The sequence below is a fragment of the Ambystoma mexicanum genome, chromosome 6q, assembly GCF_040938575.1.
Source record: "Ambystoma mexicanum isolate Mex_15411 chromosome 6q, UKY_AmexF1_1, whole genome shotgun sequence".
Classification (NCBI taxonomy): domain Eukaryota; kingdom Metazoa; phylum Chordata; class Amphibia; order Caudata; family Ambystomatidae; genus Ambystoma; species Ambystoma mexicanum.
In genome coordinates, this window is record NC_090937.1 from 1033234551 (window position 1) to 1033260071 (window position 25521).

The 25521-nt window shown below is 47.0% G+C and overlaps 1 protein-coding gene across 5 annotated transcripts in view; it reads right to left on the minus strand.

Moving 5' to 3' along the window:
• Nucleotides 1-25521, minus strand: part of PCM1 (pericentriolar material 1) — a 2166942-nt gene that overhangs the window by 88451 nt on the left and 2052970 nt on the right. The gene's annotated exons all lie outside the window — the stretch shown is intronic.

Genomic DNA, 25521 nt, shown 5'->3' on the forward strand with positions numbered 1-25521 from the left:
GGGGCTCTGAACAGCTGCAGGCTGGTCCTCTCTAACCAGCAAGGGGCTCGGGTGGACTGACCCGCTCAGGAGGGGAGAGGGTCCTCCGCTGATGTGCCGCCTTTGTGCCCCACTTATGTGCGGCTTCCAAATGTGCATACAGGCGTATTGTCCTCAGAATGTCAATCAGCTTAATTGTATGTACATTTGCTCGTGGACCCCCCACCGTCACTATACACTGCCGGGCTCTGGGTCCACCAGTATGTTTGGGACCATCGTCCCCAGGATGCACCTCTGCGGCCGTGTAACCCTCACTGCCGCATTCACTGCTGGGTTCCGGGCTCTCTTAGGGATCCCGCTGCGCTGATCCACCGGCAGTCACCACCGCCCTCAGCCTTTCGATCGGTCAGCAACCGCCCCTTCGCTGCCCTCTTCAATGTTAGTCACCTCAGGGGAGTGTGCAGCTGCCTAGCAGGGACCCCATTCATCCGGCCTTCAAGCAGCAAGAACGGCGGCCGCAGCTCTGTGGCTTCCAACGGCTGATGCTGCGGTCGCTCTGCTTCGCACGTATCAGCCACAAACAGTGCCAGGAACCAGGAATGCACTGGATTGACGCTGGCAGCTTCCGAAGTCGGAATATAAAGTTTTACTGCTTCCAAGCAACCTAGAACAGGATACTCTTGCAGGATATTAACAGCTGCGCTGGAGCCCTGCGTCTACATCAGTGCCCCCATCCACTCTGCCTTTTCAGTTGAATAAAAGTTTAGTAAAGAAACTTGAATCTGTCGTCTGTGCCGAACTCATGATGCCTTCACGGCGCGCTATACAGTCCTGTGGTAAGGCAACTAGCAGCGAACCTTAGACTCAGCTGACACAACTCCCGACCGGGTGTGCCCTCTAATGAAGGACTTGAAGCGATGCATAGGCCTGAACAGTTGGTGTATTCCATATGAGTGTGCCCCCTGTCTAAGAACCAGACCTGACTAGACACAAGCAATTCAACCTTTTGCATTATCAGTGCACACATTGTTTGCAACACATTGAGGAGTGAACAGCATCACTGCATAGAAAGCATGCAGGCAGGCATGAAGAACCTGGATCCACACTGCAATTTTGGGCGTCTTCATGGGAACCTCCAACCCAATGGGAAGACTGGAAGGACTTGTTCAAGTTCTAGAGTGGTGATGAGGGGAATGCTTATTTGATGAGGATATTCTGCGATGATGTGTTTTGCAACGGATGCTGTGGGTACAATAAAATGCTTATTGGTTAAAGATGCTCCCACCTTGCAATGATGTGTTTTGCAACTGATGCTGTGGGTACAATAAAATGCTTACTGGTTAAAGATGCTCCCACCTTAGAAAGGGGAAGGGGGCACAGGACGTGAAGAGGATGGAGCGGGTGTAAAAATATTGGAGTTGAAAGAACAGTTTGGGAGAGATTAACATTATATTTGAGAGGTACACATTTTTTGTGAGGACAACTTCCAGGTGAACCTATGGACGTATTTGTAGCTGACTTAGTTGAGACTGTGGCATGCAGAGACCACCCCCCGGTCCAACCACTGGGTAGGGGATGGAACTAGCTTACAAATTTTAAAAACACGCGAATGTCAAAGCTGGGGAGAGAATATGCACGAAGGTCAGGACAACGTGGGTATGTGTGTAAAGGGGAGGATATCTATGCAGTAAAGAAGCGCGAGTGCAACAATAAGGGTGAGCCAGGGACTCGACCAAGAACCCAAGTGGTGTGGGTATCCGATGTGGATTCAAGGGTCACCTTGCGAACGCCAAAGGGTGCGTCTCTTTTAAGATAGTGTGCCATAGGTGCAACTTGCAATTATGCGGCAGTGTGACTAATGCTGAAAACACTAAGCCTGCGAACGCTGCCAGCAAGGAGGTGTTCCAAAACCAAGTTTGGAACAAGGTTGTGGGCATACTTTGATTAGAATCTGGGAAGGAAGGGGAATACAAACTGCTGCTATCAGACAGATTACTTGGAAACTGGTACACATGCGGTTCAGCTCGCCATATACCATAGTATTCCTCTTGGAGTATCATCACCTGTGGCTAGTTGGGGGCATATATTACAAATGACCAACATTAACCGCAAAGCATACAAAGGATGTGCCATAGACATCAAGGGGTTTATGGAAGATAGCATTACAAAAAGGGAAGCGGATGAGAATAGAATATGACTGGTAAAGAAGTGGTAACCATTGCTGGATCCGCGCCACATGGGTAGGCTGGAGATGCTCATGTCTGCAGATTAGGCGATTCCCTCGTGTGTTTACGTATTCTCAGGGTCATTGGACGTCCGCCAGAAAACAAGAATTCTAACTCGTTAACCACACATTGAGTCCTGATGAAAAAAAACCCTCTTCTAGGTTCGGGTTCAAACTAGCACATCGTCCACTTTAGATATGGACCACTGCTGAGCTCATCATTGAAGACAATCATTGTATTAATCATTGTCCCACCTAGTAGACTGTTACTGTCCAAAATGCTACATTTTCTAAAAACCTTTTTTCTACGCATTTACACATTTGGACCAACAACGGTATAAATTACTAAGTTTTTCTGAGTACCATAGTTCTGGACCACATGAGAACCAGGCTTTGCTTCGTTCTGTATGTCAACTTTTTTGTAATTGTGTTGTGACTTCCCTTTGTAGAAATAATGGGAAATACTTTGCACTTTCATAATGTATTTTGGTTGTTCATGACCTACTTCACTATTGTAAGAAGTCTTTGTCTTGGAGAAAGTGTTCCAATCAATTGATTTTCTATTCTATAATAAAGAAAAATTATTTTTCTTTTAATACTTGTGTATTGATAAGGTGTCCCTAGTCGACAGGATCACTATGGCGAATATTATTCCATTCCTGGAGGATGGACTCATGAGGGTGGAGTACACAAGATAAACTTTAGTATGTCAGAGAATTGGTCTCGCACATCATGCAAAGGTACTCGAGGGGGCAAGGGGTAGTATGAGAAACCTGAGGGTGTTCTCACTTGTAGACCCCGGGGATCCTTTGTTCAAGTGGCCAGGGGAGGGCCATCGCACTTGGATCCCGACCCTGGGGGCGGACGAGCAAGGGAAGATAATCTGGGCAAGGAATCCTTGGGGAGGAACGCCCTTGGGCGAGACATGGTATCCCCCCCGCTTTGACACACCCCTACCCGACATCCCCTCAAGCTTTTGTGGGATACTGCCACCAAAGTCTCCTCCTACCCCAGCATTTTCCCGTAAAGAAAAGATGGAGATAACAGCCGGGGAAATTAAAACAGCCCCTAAATAATGATGCAATCGTTCTCTGCTTCCTTAAACACATGAGCGTAAGATATAAACATGATGACCCTTTTTCCCGCAACATTACATCTCCCATCCCTTTTCTGACAATCTCTCCAACTTTCCTTCCCATAGGGCACTACAACTCCCACAATTCCATTTCCCTACTGTACTGCCAGAGAACTGAGACAAAGAGGAGGACGACTGAGGCTAGAAAATTACCACCCATTCAGCACAATGGCCCTGTCCCACTAATGAGGTCAGGCACTCAGCCATAATCACACACACCCACTTGCAACCCATGACCAATCTCCCTAGTTATAAAAGGAGTGGCCGGAAACCACAGATAACAGGAACAGGCGATACAGTGTGGTGCAGGAGAGCTGAAGAACAAGACTAGGCAGAGAAACAGTGGCAGCAGGAGAGAGGTCGAAAGGAACCAGGCGGTGGAGAATGCAAGGCCAGGAGGCTATGCAGGGGCTATAGAGAGTCGACGATAGTGAGGCTAAGGAGCTGTGTCCCCCCCTAAGGCCAGCAGGGTTCAGAAGTCAATGCCTCAAGGCTTGAGAATATTTCCTTTTGATGTGCCAGAAGGTGCTCCATTCCTGGGAAGGCAGTGGCCTTGGGAAGGTCCGGAGGCTGACAGGAGAGCCCCGGACCTCGGACATTGAAGATTGGAGTATGCAGTCAAAGAAGCAGACGACTGTTGACAGCCGTTGAGTTGAAAGGGAAGGAAACCGGCATGTGAAGGCAAACGTGAAAAAGTAGTGAGTGAACAATCGCGTCTCTGACTACAGATGCTTGTAAAACTGAGGAACTGTGGCATTCATGTTTGGTGATTAAAAAGAACAGAGTGGTCCTGCGCGAGCTGATGCACCTTATCGAAAGTCTCTGTTCCACTGTTGAAAGATAGAAAGTGACAGAGTGGTCCTGAGTAAGAGGAAGAAACGCATTTCCGAAAGTCTCAGTTACTTTGAACTGTGTTAAGCAAACAAATTGAACTGTGTTGTAAAGTGAAAGAAGTTATAACAAAACATGCGATTGACGTTGTGGAATGCAGGAACCAAGATGAACTTTGTTTATTGCGAAGGAAGGCAATTGTGAATCTAGCACATTGTTGAATAGAGAAAGAAGAATTGTTTTTGAAACTGCGAGAAGAGGGTGTAGTTTGGGAAAGGGAATACCGGAAAGCCTACATTTGAGTTGTGATCAAGAAGCCTGGGAAAAGGAACTCCAAGAAAAGAAGAGGGACTCGAGCCCAACTGAGGCAAGTTCCGTTATTAAGAAAAGGGGAGACATGGACTCTGTTTAGGAGAACCAAAGGGGCCTCATTGAACTGTGAACCATGAACTGAGAACCACGAACTGCGAGAAACGTAAAGACGCATTCAACAGCCGAAGTGTGGCCTGCTAAAAAAACGGTGTCGCTCACTTGTCCTTGTCAAAGATCTGAAAACCCAATGCTTAAAACGTGGGGAAGGGAGATATCGTGGATAGTACAAGAAGTCATTCTGACATATGCTTTAGTATCACTCATTTTCCTTTTACACCTCCCTTTACACTTTTTGTATACTGAAAGGGAGGGCAAGGTTAGGTTTTGTAAGCATAGGCCATTTATAATTTGACTCAGACGGACTAGAAATGTTTTCTTTTTATTTGATGGTTGAGATTACTCCCATTTTAGTTATAGGGTCAGTCAGGCTATTGTCCAACCCCCTGAAACTACCAATAAAGGTGTTGAAATGTATACCCCTGTGTTGTTGTCTTAATCATGGTACCATGTCTGTCTCACAGAAGGAATTATCAACTGCTAGTCCACCTTTGATAACTGCAAGGCAAATGGTCCGGTCAAATGTCTATATCAGATTAAAAAGGAGAATTTGAAGATGGCAACTGCCAGTGGGTTGGGCTGGTGGAAGGCCTTACACAATCTCATTGTGGCGCACAGGTACACATGTGGCTAAGGAGGTCTCACCATTTGGAGGCGTGGAAGTAGCCCTTTCTCTCTGGCCTACATACCCTGGGCTGCCAGGTGAGGGTGTTCAGTGTGAGGCCAACACATCAGCATTCAGGGAGTGAATGAAGAACTACAAGGCTGCCCTTGACTTCGGTCTGAGTGCGACAGAGGTGCATGTTGTGTAGTTGATGAGGTTGGGATTCGCAAGCCACTCCGATTCCTGAAGGGGCAATCTGCCTTGTTTAGGCCAAGAGTCAAGGATGTGGTCAGCAGCCATGTGATCTTGCAGAATAGCAAGAAGCGAAGCAAGAGTTGAGTGGTGGTGATTGGCAATGAGAAAGGCAGGAACGGCCCACTATCTTTCATACCTGCCAGGGGGGGGCTTATTCGCTTAAAACTCCATTTTGCATAGAACGAGAGCTCATAAGAGAGGGTGAATGGTGGAACTCTGGGTGGTTAGACACACTCCCACTGCAGAGAGTGACATTGTGGGCAGTGAGGGAGGGGAGAGGTCTTGGAGGGTGAGTGAGGACTGTTTCTGGAAATAGAGCTTTGGCCGAGCAGACATGCCCTCAGCCATCCCGAGTTTGTGCCTCCTGCAACATGGCAAACGCCCGAATCCCTTCTCCTGTTACAGCAAAACCATAAATGTCACATTACTCGGAGCCCTACGCAACTAAGTGGAAAATCCAGCGGGACACGCCTGCATCCATGTTCCGCTACAGCAATCAGCTAAGCATCACTCTCCGAATTCCAATGCTCATTGTAAAGTCAGAAGAAAGCAGCATAGCCCAGAATTTGGGTTTCGAGTTGGGAGATGATAACTCAGGGTTTGGGGATCTGAATAACAAATGCATGTGACTGATATAATTACAATTTCAAAGAAGAAATGATTAACTCTTGGGCCGCAGCTGATTCCAATCACGCAGCCCTTCAAGCCTACAGCAACAGAAGCACAGATAAGTAACTTACGTTTTTAAACTGCGGCCAAATGACAATTGACTAATGCAATTTGACTAATGAAAGGCCACAAAACCACTAGCCACAAACTGACTAATGTACTAACATGTGTAGTGCATGAACTGCATGGTTAACGTTTCTGATGTTGTATGTCATGTTATTAGCAAGGGTGGGAAAGAGTAGTCTCTGGTGATGTAACAAGAAGTACAACAAAGTGGTGAGAGAACCATGTGCTGTAGCGTGCATGTTGTGTGTAGCCCATAGGGTTGTGCAATTGTGACACGTATGAGCCAAGGAGAAAAGAGAGAAGCGTACATGGGACCAGACACATTAAACCTCTTCTGATGTTGCCCTCCTAGACCCTGCCCCCCCCTCCACCCCCATGTGTCACATAGAACTTTCTGGGGCTAGTTTTAGGCTTGGCAGTTGGGGAGACTGCTTCGGTTATCCAACACCTGTACTGGGTGGTTTATCGTGCTTCTTAAACTGTGACTGTAGCCTTGAAGTTGCTGCCTCATCTAATCAATTCAGACACTGGCTACCAAAGTGCAACTTTTGAGGAATGGTTTACAGAATCTGAGCAATTGATAAAAAGTGAAAAAAGCTGAGTTTATGTTAAAAACAGGGTCATCTGCCATGGGGATGTCAGATGAAGAACAAATTACTTACCTCTCGGTAATGTTCTTTTGGATAGACGTTCCTCCCACACATTCCTCATTTTTGATACCCATCTCCTAGCACGGCGTATCTTCTGAAACTCTTCCTCCGCCAGGGGACGCAGCCCAGCTCCGCATAGACTTTGCCCGATGCCACTACAGGCCCTGTGCCGTCAAGCTATAATATATATATATATATATATATATAGATATATATATATATATATATATATGTTACACAGCCACGGTAGTGTCCATGTAGTTATGGTTAAGTTGCTGTTTCCACAGGAAGAGCCCTTTTTGGGCGGCTTATAACTCTGCTCCCCCTGGACGAATCCACACCAAACTTTGCAAAAAATGTATATGGGCCACTGTGAATTTTTTTCCAAAGTTTGGTGATGTTTGGTCGAGGGGGGGAAAGTTATATAGGGGGTCCCAAAACGTCTTTTTTTCCAATAGACTGAATGGGGGAAAAACTTTGCGCATGCCTACAGCCCAAACCGCTGGACGGATTTTCACCAAATTTTCGGCACGAGCTTGGTCCGAAAGTGTGCTTTTGTAAATTTGGTGCCAATCCATCCAGTAGTTTTCTTTAAAACTACCAAAAAGTATGTCTCAAAAAATTAGTGATATCTATGTCTGCTCCGCAGACACACTTCCCTGTTAGCTCCGCGGACAAGATACCGATTGGCTAATGCGTAGCGTCATGTCCGCGGACATGTGACCCGTTCACTGATTGGATGTTGAACAGCGTGAAGTGCTTCAGATTCTTTTGCTGCACCCGCCATCTTTCATTTGTGTTTTCGTGTACGCGGACATCGCCACTAACACATAAAACAACAAACCATTGCACTTGTTAAACTTATGAAATACTGTTTCGGAAGATGAAGATTAATGAGGCTGGGATGGGATGTGGCAGCAGGAAGTCAAAAAGTGGTGTTTTCTTGTCACCAAAGTCATACGGTAAATTGGAAATTGCTGCTCGATATAGTGTCCATTAAGTACAGGCGAAAATGTACTGTCTGTGTTACAATGTATGTAAAATAATATTGAAGTCAGACTGGCGTTCTAGAGGTGGAAATCTGAGGCAGCCACCTGCCCTGTTTGATGGAAACAGCGAGTCTGCAAGTGTATGGGAGTAGCAGTTCTTATGAATGCATTCAGATATGTTGTTGCAAAGTCAGAATACATTTTCCTTGTGAGTGACGGTCACTTGCTTTGCTTTTTTAGTTGCGAGCTCAGTAGGCCCACGCATCCGACTGAACCCATAAGGGTCAATTGTTTTTTTACCTTGAGCGAAAGCGAAAATTCAGTAAGAATGCAGGGAGTGACAGTTTGCAAAAAATACCATTTGATAAGGTTATGTATTCAAAACGTTGTAAGACCCATGTAATATCAGTTCAAGAAGATTCTTTGGTGCAAGTACATTGCTGTCTGAGTTTAACGAAGACAATGGAGACGGTAAACATTGTGTAAGTTTACTTTTGACGACTCTACACCGGACCGAGTTAATTTTTTATTACCAGAACAATAATTTTGGCAATGTAACTGCGGTACTACCTTTCTGTGTAGTTTTTTTTTTTACTTATGGAGAGTGCAGATTCTCGGCGTTTGTAGGCTACCACTAGATTCACCCATGTTGAACACTAAGATTTCTTTAAAAGGTCATGTATGACCACATCGATTTGTGTATCAGTTTCCACATTCTTGTTGTCTTTTTTTAAATTGTTTGGTAAAGGATGGGTATTGATACGTATTTTCTGTTACGTTTTCCGAACAGCTACATTCTGCCGTACCGTGATTGCCATGGATTCCAGATGGCAAGTGATGGCTTCTTTGCACGTCAGATGCACATACTCGTGACCGGCTGCCTAACCGTCAATGTTTTGTGGGACGACCAGCCAGGAGCCATATGTCTATACGCTGCAGTGGCCATTAGGAGTAACATAACATCTTTTATGGTGGCGTAGGTTGAAGTTCATGCCAACGTCTTGGAAATCACTGTGCGCCCGAAGCGGTTGCTTTATCGAAAACAAATACTTTGTGTATGCGAAAAGAACAATGTGTGCCTCACGATTAACATTTTCGATGACGACCGAACAAAGTTACTATTTGATTGAAAATGGGAATAGTCTGATGGTCTCGGACAGTTTATTGTGAAATAAAAGTACTTTACAAATTCTAAAATGTTGATGTATTTTTTTAAAAACCAGTTTATTATTTCAAAATGTAACATGCTACGTTGTACGTCGCTGTGTGCATTTTCAGGTTCTGCGTCACGGCACGTAGGTGCTTATTGGCGCATTTGGCTACGCTGCAGAGGAACGTCATCCAAAAAAGGTGTACAATATCATTAGGGTTGGTTATGTGACGAGATGTGGGAGTGTTTTCGTATTACACAAGTGTCGTAATGTAGTTAAAAAACATAGCGGTATACGTTTATTGACTGAGGGGTAGGCTGCAGCCATGGGGAGTGGGCAGAATGTTGGGGTCATGGTATAAGGTCATGATCCACACAATGTGGCTACTGGCCATGACCAGAAGGGAGAAAAGATAGGATTACAGTGGCCATGTCCACCTGGGTCTGTCTTTGTGGTAAAGTTGTTCGACATTTGGATACATTTGAAAGGGAGGAAAAAAGTGCTCGTGTTAATATGTTAACAGGTTTTCCGTTTTACTTTTTGAGGCTGCCATGGAAAGCGAAGAGGGGCCATGTATGGAACAACCGCCTTCCCTTTCTATGGTGGCCATCTTGGAAAAGGATTTTCTTTTCAAATCTGGGACGCCACAGGCGTCCCGTGGTAGAAAGACAAATCCTCTTTTTTAGTAGCACACTTTACTGCTTTGCAAATCTAGATTGTTAATGGCATTCACCCCCCATTGTAGGGGTGGAAGGTGGGGTCATGATCCAGAGATCGCGTTATGTACTCTCGCTTCGATTGGCCCGATAACTTGGCCTGCTGGCCCTTTATTCACCGTTCCAGTCCATGGAACGGAGGACGAACGCTACAATATTCCCATTAGCATAACACAAACTGCAAATGGAAATGTTGAAAAACATTATTGTGTCTATGTCCTTTACTGAGAAATATAAAGTAGATGGAGTGTATGCGATTTTAAAAAAAAATATATTTTTAAACTGTGAAAGGTGGTTCTTAAAGGAACATTTAATTTGTTTACGGATGTTTTTTTTTTTTTTGGAAGGACAGCTAAGAAAGAAAGTTGCGGATGGAAATGAGCAAAATAGGCACCAAAAAGTAATATGGGGGGGTAGGTGGACGGGGGAAAATGTTGTGCGTGTGTTATTTGTAAGGTAGGGGCAGTGTTTCTCATGCTCCTTCATTACAGCAGTGGTGCTGTTTCTTGGGGAGGAGGGATGGCCTTAGCTCATGTCGTTTTCAGATATATAGTACTTTTGCTAAAAGTATGTACTGTGTACTACATTGTTAATGGCGGACTACGAATAGGTGTTGGAGCTGTGCTAGGGAAATGTTGAAGGTGGAAGTTCCTACATCAATAAAAAATGTATTTCCACACTGTCCACGAGGGATAGATCTTATTGTTAAGTGTGTACGGATTCTCAGACATGTCACTGTGCTGTGCGCCAGCATATGGTCATGTGCCATTCTCCGCGAGGTGTGCAATGAAGTCAGATGTTAGTTTACAGTATGGTCCGTGCCACTACTAGAAACCGATGAACTTTAGTAAAAACAACTTTAAAGGGACGTTATGGTTAAGTTGCGCTACTAAAAACCTATCAAATTCAGTAAAAAAAAACTTTAACGGGACGTTAAGGTTCGAAGTAAAACGAAAAACCCCCTGAAATTCGCCAATTATGGTAAGCAACCATAACTCGCGCCACCACCGTGCACTGCTAAGACTAACACCCAGGACATCAACGATGACATCACAAATGTCACTGATGACATCACATGTGCATTTACTTTTCATGAAGTCTGTACAAGGGATTCTTATTATAATGTATACAAAAAAGTGTCAAGGGTCATTGGGATAAATATTAAAGCTAATTCGTGCAATAAGCAATGCATTGATATAAATACCATTCTATTATGAAGTTCTATCCAATACACAAAGCTACTCATGCAGAAACATGCAGAAACATAGGTATTCTGTGTAGCATACATGATGAAGGTGCTCTATTCATAATCTTGACATGTTGAATAATGAAATAACTGCTTTCTTATTAGAGTTTTGCGTACTGTGAAACACGTGATAAGTAGCTAATAAAACCCACTTACTACATAATTGCATTATTACAGACAAAACACAAAGAGACAACACATACAAATATGAGTATATACAGGGAAAGTGAACTCAGCAAAAAAGCAGCAGTAGTACCAGAAAGTGTTCATAACGTGACTGATTATCTTTATGCAGAGAAATGATTGCTCTGTTTCAAAGCTCCTACTTCCCCTATGTATATGTATCACATGATGTGACTGGACCCTAAGGAAAGTAGTGCGAGTACAATGTATAGCAATATGAGCATATACAGGGAAAGTACAGTAATAAAAAAACAACAGAACTATCAGAAAGTGCTGATAACCCTACTGATTATCTTCATGCACAGAAAGGATTGCTGTCTTTAAAGTCTGTGTCTTCTCCTATGTATATGTTTCATATGATGTGACTGGACCCTAAGGGTATTATTGTAAGAACATACTTGAAGGATAAGTGTACAAATATAGTACCTATTCAATTTTTAGTTCCTGACTTTTACTGAAGAAAACCATGTAGCCTAGATATGTCAGTAAACAAAAAAGGGGGAGCCAGACATGTGATGTCATCAATGACATTTGTGATGTCATCTTTGATGTCCTGGGTGTTAGTCTTAGCAGTGCACGGTGGTGGCACGAGTTATGGTTGCTTAGTTTACCATAACTGGCGAATTTCAGGGGTTTTTCGGTTTTACTTCGAACCATAACGTCCCGTTAAAGTTTTTTTTAGTGAATTTCATAGGTTTTTAGTAGCGCAACTTAACCATAATGTCCCTTTAATAAAGTTTTTGTTTACTGAATATATATTTATGATATATGATATGGTATTTATAACACGCCTATACACAAGTGTTTCAAGGCGCGACGAGGCAAGGGAGGGGGAACAAAGCGAAGACAGACAACGATCCTACTAGGCCAGGTGTCATTCAGATCGCGCAAGTGCATGGGAAGGGGGAAAGGGAAAAGTGCGAGGGGGAAGGGAGAGGGGGAAGTGCGGTACAAGGGATAGTATAATGAATAAGATAGGTAAAAACAGCCAGCAAGTGGCAAGTGAATGGTAAGTGCAGAACATAAGTGTTGGTAGGGGGAATGTAAGGATACAGAAAACAGTCCCCAGGTGCAGGGGTTGCCAGGGAGGCAGTGCAGGTGGGCAACTGGCGGGCCTGAGCCTGAGATCAGAAGGGAGGCCAGGTATCCAGTGCAGTATCTGTCAGGAAAATCAACAGGGGAGAGGGGGAGTGAAAGCAGAAGCAAAAAGGAAGGTTTTGAGGTGCTTCCGGAACCAGAGATGGTTCTCCTCAAGTTTCAGGGAGGCAGGAAGGCTGTTCCAGAGGGAGGCCCGTGCCGAAGAGAGAGATCTACCACCAACTCGTTGCTTGGAGAAGCGACTGACCCTGAGGGAGATGGAGCCGGAAGAGCGAAGAGGTCCAGAAGGAAGATAATTAGGAAGAGAGAGTTGAAGGTATTTCGGCCCCAGGCCCCAGAAGGCCTTGTGGACAATGCAGAGGGTTCTGAACTTCATCCTCGCATCCACTGGGAGCCAGTGCAGAGATTTCAGTCCTGGAGAGATACGATCCCTGGGCTTGAGGCCAAGGACACGTCTCGCAGTCCTGTTCTGGATAAATTGCAGAGGGCGGAGAATAGAGGCAGGCAGATTTAGATAGAGGCTGTTACAATAGTCCAGCCTAGAGAGAACCAGGGCTCTGGAGACAGTGAGCTTCTGGGGGAAGGAGAGAAAAGGAAGAATACCTCTGAGGAGGTGCAGCTGGTAGTGTGACTTCTTAGAGACATCAGAGATGTGAGGAGAGACGGAGAGTGTGGAGTCGAAGATGACCCTGAGGTTTTTAGCCTTGCAGGTGGGAGCGGGAAGAGGGCCAAGAGAGGCCGGCCAAAGAGCTGCAGGGAAGGAGGGAGTGGGTGTGCCGATGAGTAGAATCTCAGTCTTACTGGCATTAAGGCAGAGGTCATTGGCATCATCCGCATAGCACTGAAAGTTGGGGCAGAGAGCAGCAATGCATTGGGCAAGGAGTGCCAGGTATTGGTTGAACAGCCAGGGAGAGAGGTTAGATCCCTGGGGGACACCACAGGTAGAGACAAAGATATCGGAGAGGAAAGACCCAAGTTGGACCTAGGAGGGTCGGTCGGAGAGGAAAGAAGTCAGCCACGCCAGAGCCTGACCAGTGATACCCAGGTCATCACAGAGACGGTTGAGCAGGATGGCATGGTTGACAGTATCAAAGGCAGAGGAGATATCAAGTAATATGAGAACACACGGGGTGTTAGAGTCAAGGTTGGAGAGCAGGTCTTCACGGGTGTTCAGGAGAGCAGTTTCGTGCTTCAGGCAGCTCTGAAGCCAGACTGATGGTCATGAAGACAACCAACAGATTCAGTGTGGAGATTGAGCTGGGAGATGGCCAGTTTCTCCAGGAGCTTGCCCAGGAAGGGGGTGATGGAGATTGGGCGATAGTTAACCGGGCAGGAGGGGTCGGCAGAGGGTTTCTTAAGAAGAGGGTGCACAAGGGAGTGCTTCAAGGGAGATGGGAAGACTCCAGTGGCGAAGGAGTGATTGCAGAAATCAGCCAGGGCAGGAGCCAGGGAGTCGATGTGGTCCTTGATAGTTTGAGGAACAGGGGTGAACCTGTTTTGACAAGACTTTCATAGATCGGACTTGTCTAGCAACCTCGTCTGCGGAGAACAGGGGAAAGGCAGAGAAGGAGGGAGGTGAGGTGGCTGCAGAGAGGCCAGAGGAGGAGCAGGGAGAGGTGGGGAATAGGAGGAGAGAGAGGACAGGATGTCCTGAGTTTTAAAGATGAAGTGAGAAGCCAGTGCCGTACAGAGGGCCTTGATGGGGATAGGGGAGGTAGAGACTGCGGCAGGATTGGCCAGTTCCTTGCAAATTTTAAAGAGTTAGGCCGAGTTGTTTCATATATATATATATATATATATATATATATATATAGATAGATATAGATGTGCTGCGCCCTGTGACCTTAGTTCCACTCTCTTGCCCTAGTACTACGACCTGAGGCACCGCAGAACTAAAAAGTAGTCGCTAGCTGCCAAGAGGGGCAGGTAGGGAGGGCGATGAGGAATGCGTGGGAGGAACAGCGATCAGGAAGCACATTACAGACAGTTAAGTCAGTTAAGTCATTTGTTCTTCTAATGGACTCATTTCTACGGATTTATCTTTAATAGACTCCCAAAGAGTACAATGATAAGGAGGATGGAAGGTAGCAAGGACAAAACCTAAACCAGAAATCTCTAAAGGACATCCCTTCAAAAACTAGCACCCTGACCAGACACAATCCAGACAGTAATGCTTAGCAAACGTGTGCAAAGAAGCCCACACAGCCATTGGGCAAATATCCAGAACAGAAACTACGTGTTGCAGGTGGCGGCCAGCTCTCTGGCGGAGTGAGCCCAGATACCTTCAGTGACCTCCTTGCCAGACAGTTCATAGCATTCCGAGACACATAGAATTATCCATCGAGACAGGGTGCGTCATCACAGCCCTGCCAGCACAGGCACCAGCATAAACAACGAGAGAAGTAAAACCTCTGTGCCTGAAAAGGATCTAGCCGCTCCTCTGCCTTGTTAAGGTATGTTATGCTAAGGTAACTTCTAGAGTGCAACGTTCACCCGGAGGAATCTTGGCGCTAGAGAGAGAGGTGGAGGAAAGAAGACAAGCAGATGGATCTTTTGAGCGCGATGGAAGTCAGAGACTACCTTCGGAATAAAGGAGGGTCTTACCCTCAAAGTAGCCTTTTACTTGGTAAAGACCAAACAGGCAGGTTCAAATGACAACGCCTGGAGTTCACTCACAAATCTAGCGGAAGTGATGGCGACCAGGAAAATGACCTTCAAATTGAACACTCTTAACGAACGAGAGTGAAGGAGCGCAAACGGAGCGCCCTTTAAAAGCGGCAACACTAAATGTAAATCTCACGCAGGGACAACAAACTGGCATGGGGGAACATATTAGAAAGACCCCTCAGGAATTACATTTTTTATTTTATTGTTCATTCATAAATGTGCTTAATACCAGCTAGTGGTATCTAAGCGCAGGATTGAAATTCGAACCTGGGTTGCGCCGCGTTGTCTTACTTCCAAGACAAATCCGTTGCCCCTGATCTATCCTTCCTCCCCTTAGGGATCGTGAAAAAAGAGCCTTGCTCCGGGGTCCACTTAAGACTGAAATGATAAAATATACCCCTTCACTGTACCAATCTGCAGGCCAGCCTGGGCCAAAGACAAAATACATTTCAGCAGGATGTGGAGAAAGTAAAAGGGTCCAGATCATTCTCCTGGCACCAAGTTGAAAACGTATGCCATCTGCAGGCATAGATGGACTTTGTGGCGGGTCTTCTAGCAGAGAGGAGAACGTCTCGAATGTTCTCCGACAAATCCCCTCCCTTATACCTAAGGCTTTCAGCAGCCAGGCATGAAGTTTCAGGCAGCAGAGGTAGGACGCCAACCCCCCGAGTGGGAGCTCTGTGGCAGATAACAGGGAGGGCAGGTGGCCATGTCCAGCAGCTCCAGGTACTATGTTTTCCAGGCCCAGTCCGGAGCGATCAAGATCATCATGGACTTGAAAAGGCACAATCTCCTGAGAACCAGTAGTATAACAGGGATCAGTGGGAACGCAAAGAGCAGGTCAAAGCCCCACTCCATTGTCAGGATGTCCCCCAGAGCTCTACAACAAGGGAAATCTCACGTGCAGTACCACCTGCACTTCCAGGTTCCCACTGGAAGCGAAGAGGTCCACAAGAGGGGTATCCCAAGGGGAGAAAATCTCCTCCAGAACTTCTTGGCAGACCTCCCACTCATGGGGGTTGAAGATCGGCTGCTCAGTGCATCCATCTGCACGTTCTCTTTGTCGGTCAGGTGGGCCGCACTCAGACAAATTATTCTCTAGTGCCCAGAATCACAATCATATTGCTCCTCTACACAGTGGCAAGAAGTCCACTTGTTGAGCATGGCTACAGTTTTGTCCGTCACAGAGGGGAAGAAAGCGCCCAGGGCCAGACTGATTGCTCTTAGGTCCAGCAAATTCATATGCTACCGGCAGTCTAATAGGGACCACAGTCTGAACACCATAAGGTCTTGGAGCAGAGTGCCTCAGCCTTTCAGGCCTGCATCGGCAGCAGTGGCTGGAAAACTTGGACCATTTTGTACATGTTCACCACTCTGCCCTCAGAAAGGAATCCCCAGTCCAGGCAATTGTCCTAAATTGCATTGATAAATCAATCAGAGAGGGGGGCGTGGCTACAGAGCCATGGGCTAGGGCGCATCTCCAGAGAGCTCCCGAGATCCGAAAACAATCCGCACCATAAATGCACATTAAAAGCCTTTCAATGCAGAAAAGTATTGAGCCACTGCTATGGAAAAGTGAGGAGCACCTGCAGAGAATCTTTCCCAGGGAATCGGTGCCTGTTGAGACACACACGGCGGCGAGGAAGTGCAGCGGTCCCTGAGGCTACAATGGGAAGATGGCACCTGCCCAATACAATGACGGGACTTCTGGCGATGGGAGTGCTATGACGGAACGATGCATAGTGCGGCTGGTAAAGTAGGAGACAAGAAAGAAATGCAGCGTCTTTCACTAAGGTCCGACGACGGCACCCAGCACGTCTGTAGCTGGGGCACTGTGTAGCGTGCAGCGGGAGATAATAGACCAGCCATAGATACTTTGTATCGGGCTGTGGTCTCCTACATGCTCGGATAACAGCTGAAAGCTCGGAGCGCAGGCGAATGAAGGGCCGCTCTGCTGGCACATTAAAAGAGGACAAATGTAATGCTCAGCGGCTGACAAATTCGTTCGGGGAATATTTTGTTCAGAAATAAGGCCAAAATAACAAACAGAACAAATTCCAAGATGGCGTTGCAAACTATAGAGACAAAGGACTGCTATTCGTGCGAGAATGCCATGCAAGTACATCGCTGTTAGTGCAAGCCAAGTGTATACAGATAAAGCAGGTACTGCTGAGACAATGACTGTTGCCGTGGATGTGGCTATGACCAAGTGAGCTCCGTGGAACCCATGTACTGCGACAAGGAGACAGGGAAGCAGTAATAAGCCAGAGGCACTGTTGCAGGGCAGAGATGAACCTCCAGCAGGGAAGATACAACCAGCAACGGAAGGTGTGCCACATTGTATCCAACTTTCTCCCACGGATACTTCCTCGGAACACAGAGTGGAAGCTACCAGCAGATGCAATACACTATATAACAGTGCAAGGCAAGGAGTTCTTAAAAAACAGTAAATATACATCGTTCATTGCCTATCCTTAAGCACTGGGAGATTAGAAGCTCCAGACCCCTACTGAGTGTTCTAAGGAGTCAGACACTTCTTATGCTGATGGCTGCCAGCGGTGCGGTACACCACGCGAACATAGTGGTGTAGTTACAGCAGCAGTGATGAATATTGCACGGACCTGAAGGCACAAAATTGGTAGCAAGCACAAGCCGGATGCAGGGTGGGCACATCCAGACGTGCTACAGATCAGAGGTGGAGGGTAATAGCAGTACAGACACTGTCACGCAAGCTGACTCACTTGAAGGCGAGGAGCACTTAAGTTAAGGTCCATACTGCAGTGAGCCAGCAAATAAGTGTGGCAGGCACCGCACTTAAGGAAGTTTGACCCACTGAAAGGGAAAACGCGCATGGAATGGTACCACCTGCAAGTCCTGGACACATGGATACCCAGCCCAATAACCCATGCAGTGCTAGAATCGAGTGATTTGGTGGAGCAGGCAATCTAGCTGGCAGACGACGAGAACAATGGAACTTAAGAGCGGCAAGTTGAAAGGAAAACTGTCCACGATGGACACATTTACTAAAGCATCGAACTCCTCGAACACATCTACACAGGTAAAAAAGGATCCGCAGGAAATGATGGCCAAGCCGCGGAACGATCAACCTGGATGACATAACGGAGCTGAAATCCTCATGGGGGACCAAGCCGGACACAGCCATAGCGGATCTGAAAGCGGCATTGGAGTTTAAGATTGGCGCGGTAGGGGTGGATGTCAACCTCCTACGACAGGACGTGAGGGCACTGGCGGAACGCACAAGTGGCCTTGAAAGCGCAGTGAAAAGTAACACGGAGGTCAGCATCGCCAACGCCAAAGATATTGACATATTGAAACAGGTGCAAAACTTGGAAAACCGAGCAGAGGAGGCAAAAGGGAGGGCAAGACGCAACAGCATTCGTGTGGTGGGGCTGCCCGAAAGGGGAAGAGGGCTCGGACCCGGCGAACTACGTGGAAAACAGGTTGATCCAGGAGATAGGGGCCGACAAGCTCTCCCAACGATTTGCAGTCGAAAGGGCGCATAGAGCCCTGACAAGAAGACCTCAACCGGGAGCTCCTCCCCAGGCGGTTGTTGCCAAGATACTGAGCTACAGGGATAGGGAAAAGATCCTGGAAAATTTCCGCAAGGGCAGAACAAAACACTGAGCATCGGCATCTGTCACCCCGTACCCGGATTACACCATACTGGTGCAAAGGCAAAGTTTCAGCTATGTGGCAGTAAAAAGATGACAGAGCAGCTGGCTTGAAGTACATGCTCCTGTACCCTGCAAAGCTCAAAATATTACATAAGGGCAAGGCACTCTTCTTTGAAACACTGGAGGCGGCGACAGGCTGGTTAGATGCCCAAGGCTTCCCAGAAGGAGCGGACGGACCGGAACGAGGCGAACATGATAAGTGAACCAGCGCCACATTTTTGAGCACGATGCTAGATGTAAATGTAGCAGTGGTGACTAGAGGGAATGCACGTGGGGAGTTAGCGGGATGTACATACTAGCAATTTTGCACACTCATCATGTGGACTTGTTGGACTGGAATACACGTGTGCAACGTCAGGCATGGGTTGGAAGCGCTGTTAGCGAGAATTCTCATAAATGGTTGATTTCCCTTACCTAAAGAGTCCCCCAGCAGCTTTGCTGGATTTCTAGGATTTATTTTTTCCACCTGGTAAGAGTGTGAGCTTTTTTCCTATACTTACATGTGTTTTGCTATGTGTATTTCTACTTTCTGTGTGATCTTGGGCACTGGAGCCTCACCTACTCCATGTGCACCACTTTTTGTGTGTGTTACACTGCACCTTCAGTGCAGTGATACAGGGTTGTCTTTGAGACTTCCCACTGACTCCATTTTTCTGGAGCGGACTACTGTCCCCCAGAAACAGGTAAAGTTGCCATTAACTTTATATAGTCACTTTAAACCACAGACCCAGTACACCCCATCTTACATGGAGTATTGGAAAGGGTTAACTCTTACCCCTTTTAGTCTGTGCCTTTTGGAGCCTTATTTCGCTCCCTTAACATTAAGACTTGGCTGGTGGCAGTGGTATCTACCCTAACTTTTCTACCGGGGTTATCTTACATAACGTTGTAATGTTTTAGGCTATTATATTAGCCTCGAACATAAAACCCGCTTGACCATATAGGTTTTCTTTTGGCTCCGGCTGGGTTTAGTCGCCATTTTTTTTTGTTAAAGTTTTTCTCGTGTTTTTCTCTGTGCGCCAAACCGGGGATGACTCCTTTGTTCGCTGTCTTTCCGCGGGCTTCTGCACAGAAGCACTCCTTAAAATGCCTGATAGTCTAGGTAGGCAGGATGTGAGGGAGGGATCTTCGGACCCCTGCCATAAGTTCCCTTGGTAACCCACCCACGTCACACTTTTGTCTGATTGGCTAAGGGGACTGGCCTTGCCAGGCCAGCCACCCTGCTGTGTGATTGACAGCCAGGCTGTATGAATAGGGGAAAACTGCATCAAAAGCAGGTCTCTGGGACTGGAAGAGCAGAGCCGCCACTGGAACGAAAGAACCAATGAGGAACTGGAAGAAGAGGACCCCTACAATGACTGAACCGCCCGGTGAAGCCCTGCTGCAGGTCCGAATCTCGAAATCCGACGACAGAGAAGATCCTCGAGGAAACTTCTTCCCTTGAGCTGGTGGGACCAACGAGTTTGCCCAAACTACAAGCCACGACCCCTCCTCTGGTCGAATTCGCTGTACAGAGCTACAGTGGGCCGGATAGCCAGGAAGGTCGGACCCTGCTTGGGTTTTAAGAAGCGCACCTTTTATTCGTTGTTTGGCGCTGCTGCTGGTTTCTTCCCTGGGTAGTGCAGGACCCTCCAGTCGTCCTACTTCTGATCAGTCTGACAGTCGCTTCAGGAACCGTGAGCCTGCAGGAACTACCAGGAATGTCTGCCTCAACTACAGCCCCCTCCCCGTTTCAAGGTACTGTGTCTGTGCCACGAACTTTACTGCAAACTACCCTGAACTGTGTGATCTTGAGCAAAAGACTTTTGACCTATTGACCTATTGACTTTGGCCCTAAGCCTTTTCTAGCTGATCTCCTCACTGTAGTCTCTCTTGTTCAACTGCTCAGAATACTTACCAGTTGGTTTTGCCTAATTTCTAATAACTTTGTCTTTCCCTCCCTTTTAAATTGCTGGAGTGCCATTTTGCTGCCACTTCATTTTGTGAGCTTAACTAGTCTGGAATTTAAGGGAAGTGGTGTGGTGTGGTGTATTTATGATTGGGATTTTGACCTTGCTTAGTATAGTGAAATGTTATACAACTGTTCAGTAAATAAATATATATTCTTTTACTTAGAAACCTTGAGTCAGTGTTTGCCTGAATCATAGTAATTGCTGTCCTTTATGTAACTATTTGTACTGCTCACTTACTCTTGAGATAAGTCTGGCTGCTCCGCTACTGCTACCACTATAACTGTAGTACAGGCTTGTACCAAAGGTGAAATTGTACTGTCACTTGTACTCTTAATTGCGTGTAGTGTTCCCAAAGGGTACTGCATATAATTCTGCCTAACAAGCGCATAACAAACTATAGCATTAATACGGGAGATACAGGAAGAGCGAGTCTTACCCCCAGTAGTTAGAGTAGTTGAATCACCAGTAGGGTGTACGCCCCTGCTGTGTTCCGAGTACTGGCAACAACCGGGAAAGGACTAGATGCAGGGTTGCCCGAGATCTAGGGATGGAGCTGGGCATCAGTTGGGGCTGGAGGGGAGGGGGGAAAGGGAGGTAGTCGGGGAGATTGAGTTTGGCCGGGGGGTTGGAAGAGGAGTTGGGGGGTGTGCAGTGGAATTACAGCGAAATACTGGAGGATATTGGTTTACCAAAAATAAGTTTTGAAGAGCGGGAAAACCTAGAAGCCCCAATCACACTGGAAGAGTTAGAGGCGGTGGTCGAGCAACTACCTACCAGTAAGACCCCGGGAGCGGATGGACTCCCTAGCGAATGCTACAAAATTTATAAGAAGAAAGTGTTCCCCCACTTATGGCAATGTTGAATGAATCAATTGAAACAGGAATATGCCAGAAATCCTTAGAGAAGCAATCATTATTCCACTCATCAAACCCAATAAACCAAGCATGGACTGAGGTTCTTACAGACCGCTATCTATGCTGAACCAGGACAGCAAAATACTCACGGCTGTGTTGGCAAAGGGAATGAAACAGGTCATAGGCAGACTAATACATCCTGATCAGACAGGATATGTTCCACACAGAAGCATATCTGACAACCTCAGACGGCTTCACCATGTGATTGAGAAACAGAAGGAGCCTCGGGCGAGTTGGCTATAGTATCATTAGACACGGTGAAGGCCTTTGACTCCGTCAAATGGCCTTGGCTGCTAGCAGCCCTAAAAGAATATGGGATGAAGTGGGTGAAATTACTGTACAGCTCACCACTATCCAGAGTCAGGACGGGAGCGACCATTTCGGAAAGGTGGCCACTCAGCAGGGACACTAGATAGGGATGTCCATGGTCCCCGATGCTGTACATTCTTGCACTGGAACCCCTGGCGATATATCCGAGACAACAAACTGAGGGAGTGGGGATCTACACAAAAGGGGGACCACACTTAATATCGTTATATGCAGACGACATGTTGTTATACTTGAGGTACCCGGAGGAAAATCTGCAATATATCCTAGAAGTGATGGAGCGATTTGCATTGCTCTCTGGCATTGCAGTCAATCCTAAAAAGTTGTGTATATTCCCCTTGGGAAGGTACATAGGGGTCTCGCGAGAACAATTACCAGTACTACAAATGCCCTGGGAGACCAGCACCTTCAGATACCTGGGGATTGAAATCTACCACACAGTGGAAGCAGAATATACATTTAACAGTGAGAAAGCAGTGGCGAACATCGAGAATAGCATGAAGTTCTGGACTAGGCTCCCCTTGGCCATGATGGGGAGGGGAGCGCTGCTGAAGATGGTCGTATTACCCAGACTACTAGACTTTTTTGGGAACATAGCATATATGATACCTAGGCGATTCTTCGTTAAACTTCAAGGCATATGCAGGGGCTTCCTCTGGCCTAGAACCAGGAATAGGATAGCCCTATGGAAACTACAGAACACATATGACAAAGGGGGTATTAAGCTGTCTAACTTTGAGATTACTTAGCGAGTCAACTGCGACACGTGACTAAGTGGTCAGGAGAATCCAGATTGTTGAGATCCGAATGCGCCCCGTTTTTCTTAAAAGAATGGATATGGCTGCCTAAACAAGAGATAAAAGAGTGTCTGGGGATGCTAGAGCTGGGATGGAAAATATGGCATAGGGCTTGCAAGACAATAGTGAACCCGACCCCATGTTCCCAGCAAGTGCTGGTAGTGGCATTGACAGGAGGAGATGCGCAACTGAGGAAAACGATCCGCAGGCATTGGGAGCCGGTGGGAATTGCAACAATGGGAGACATATGGCAAGAGGGAGAAATAAAGGAATTTAATGTGCTGGTGGAAGAAACGGGTTTACACCTGGGGCAGTATATTACTGGTACGGCGAGTAAGGCAGACATGGTTCGAAATAATGCTACACGAACAACCTGGCATGGCCATCGAAACATTATATGATGTCGCAGAGGGAAGGCATGAGGTTTCCCGAATTTACGAATTACTGATGTCCAGGGTGGCAAGGGAAGTGTGACCCAGCTGAGGCAGGACTGGGCGGATGAAGCAGGGGAACCGATGACAGATGGGTTGTGGGAACGGGTCCAAGGGTATCACAAAAAAGTGTATAGGAACGCGAGCTACAACAAATACAGCTATATGTAACCCACATAGTCTTATTGAAGTTCAAGAAGAAGCCCAAGCTGTGCAACAGGCTGCACATCCAGGACAGAAGGGGCAACGCTAGATCTGGTAAGCGAGCTCAGACGAGCCAGTCATCCACATAAGGAAAGACATGGATAAATTCCCCTTCTGAGGCAAGCCGCCACTACTGCAGGCAGCTTGGTGAAAACCATGGGTGCCGAAGCAAGGACAGATGGTAGGACTTTGAAGTAGTGACAGTTACCTTCATTGAATCTCAGGTACTTAATGTGCTTCTTGTGGATAAGCACATGGAAGTAGGCATTCTGAAAATCCAGGGAGACTCGCCAGTCGTTCCCGTCCAGGGCCTGGAGGATCTGGGCTACAGTGACCACCTTGAACCTTTCCTTTTGCAAGTTCAAGTTCAGATCTCTGTCATTTGGCACCATAAAGTAGGTTGAGTACCAACCCCTGCCATGTTCCGAGCAGGGTACCACTTCTATGGCCCCTTTTGCCAGAAGCTGCTTAATCTACTCCAGCAGGAGAGGCTCTGGAGGCAAGAGTTGGAGCAATGGGGGTGGGGGGGTGGTCGGAGGGCAACAGGGGGTGTGAAATTCCTGCAGTATGACCTGTAAGCCCCAGGCATTGAAGGAGGTAACTTTCCATCCCTAGTCAAACAGATGTCCTGCTTCCCACAGTGGATAGCCTCAGAGAGACTTTGCGCCAGGGATTGACAAGGGTATAGTGGAGGAGGAAGTGGCTCCTCAGGGTGCACCAAAGCCCCTACACCTGTAGGGACGACGCTGCCCTTGCCCCGGTAGTGCTTCTTTGAGCATAAATGGCAAAGGGGCAAAAAACCATCCCCTCGCCCGCAGGACTAATTGGTCGCTGCTGGACTGCCAGCCCAAGCGACTTAGTGGTAGCCTTAGAGGCTTATTAGTCCATGCCATCCGGCATATCCAGAAATTTCTCTTGGATGTTAGCAGCAAACATGGACGTCCTCTGCAAAGAAAATCTGAAAGACCATGCTCATGGTTCTTGCTACGCAGTCTGCAGTATCCAGACCAGACTGCAGTTTTTGACGGAAGGCTTACTTACTTGCTGTCTTTGATCAGGGCTTCAAAACCTTCCTGCATTCTCCCCTTCAGGTATGTGCGCCAATGCTTGTGCCATGACTGATCACAGGCCAAAGAAGAACTTGGCCAGAGCACAAGAAGAGTTGACTCACCAGAGACCAAGGCAGAAAGTGCTGAAAATCAGTATAGACCATGCATCCATCCAGTCGCTTGTTCTCCCTGCCGGGAGGCAGAAATGAGGTTTTAAAGTTCGCCATAGCAGCCTGGACCACCAAGCATGGGGCAGAAAGGAACAAGAGTTTGAAGATGCCTGCCTGTGCTTCTTCAGCAGGTTGTGGTCCATTGTGAGAACTGAAGCCGTTTTGGCCCATAGTTCAAGCACTGGCTCCTCTACTGCCCGATAGAAAGGCAATAGTGTGTCCTCGTCCAGGATGTCAGTCAATTGATACTGCACCTTCGAACATTAAGTATCCAACACCTTGAAGGTGTCAACTACCTTGCCATCAGATGCTCGAACTCGACCAGAGTCGTTCCCGGTTTGGCAGCAGGTAGCATGTCCATCTCTGGTGAGGTATCCATGTGCCACTTGCCTCCTGTAAATTGGCAGCAAGATCCACTAAGTCCCCTTGTCTCCCATTAAACTCCTTTGGGAAGTCCAGAGAAGGGCTGCGAAACACTCATAAATGTCCTCCAAATGGGACATATATGCTCTTTTTGAGGAATGGTCAGCATCATTGGCATCATTCTGTGATATCAGCGCTGCAAAAGAGGGACCCGAGGTCAGAGGAATGATGTCCAGAGACGGAACAGTGTGACTCTTAGACGTGATCTTGCTGCGTCTGCCGGCAGTCTCTGCCGGCTCGTCTCAGCACAGTGGGATCCGTCAGCTTTACCAACGCCATTGGGCCAAAGCCAAGACTGAAGGCACCACGCCTTGGTGAAGATGGCAAAAATCTTCAATCTGAACGTCTCCCATTCCTCTGGAGCAGAAGACTTGGTGGGAAAAGGTACCCACATGGCTTCTTCCTCCAGGACATCTTTGGAGTTGTGGTGACTTCTTCGACGACAAAGAAGAGTGATGTCATAAATAACTACCAGGGGACCTGGACTCTTGCTGCATTTCTTCTTTTTGTCCTTTCGGACTGGGAACCATTCCTCGGGTCTGTTTATCACCTCTCCTGGAGGAATGTAAAAGGTTTTGCCTCATGTTTTCGAAGAGCCTTCGTGTGCACTGATTGGCACAGTGTGCAGTCATGCATGTCGTGGCCTTCATCAAGACAGTAAAGGCAA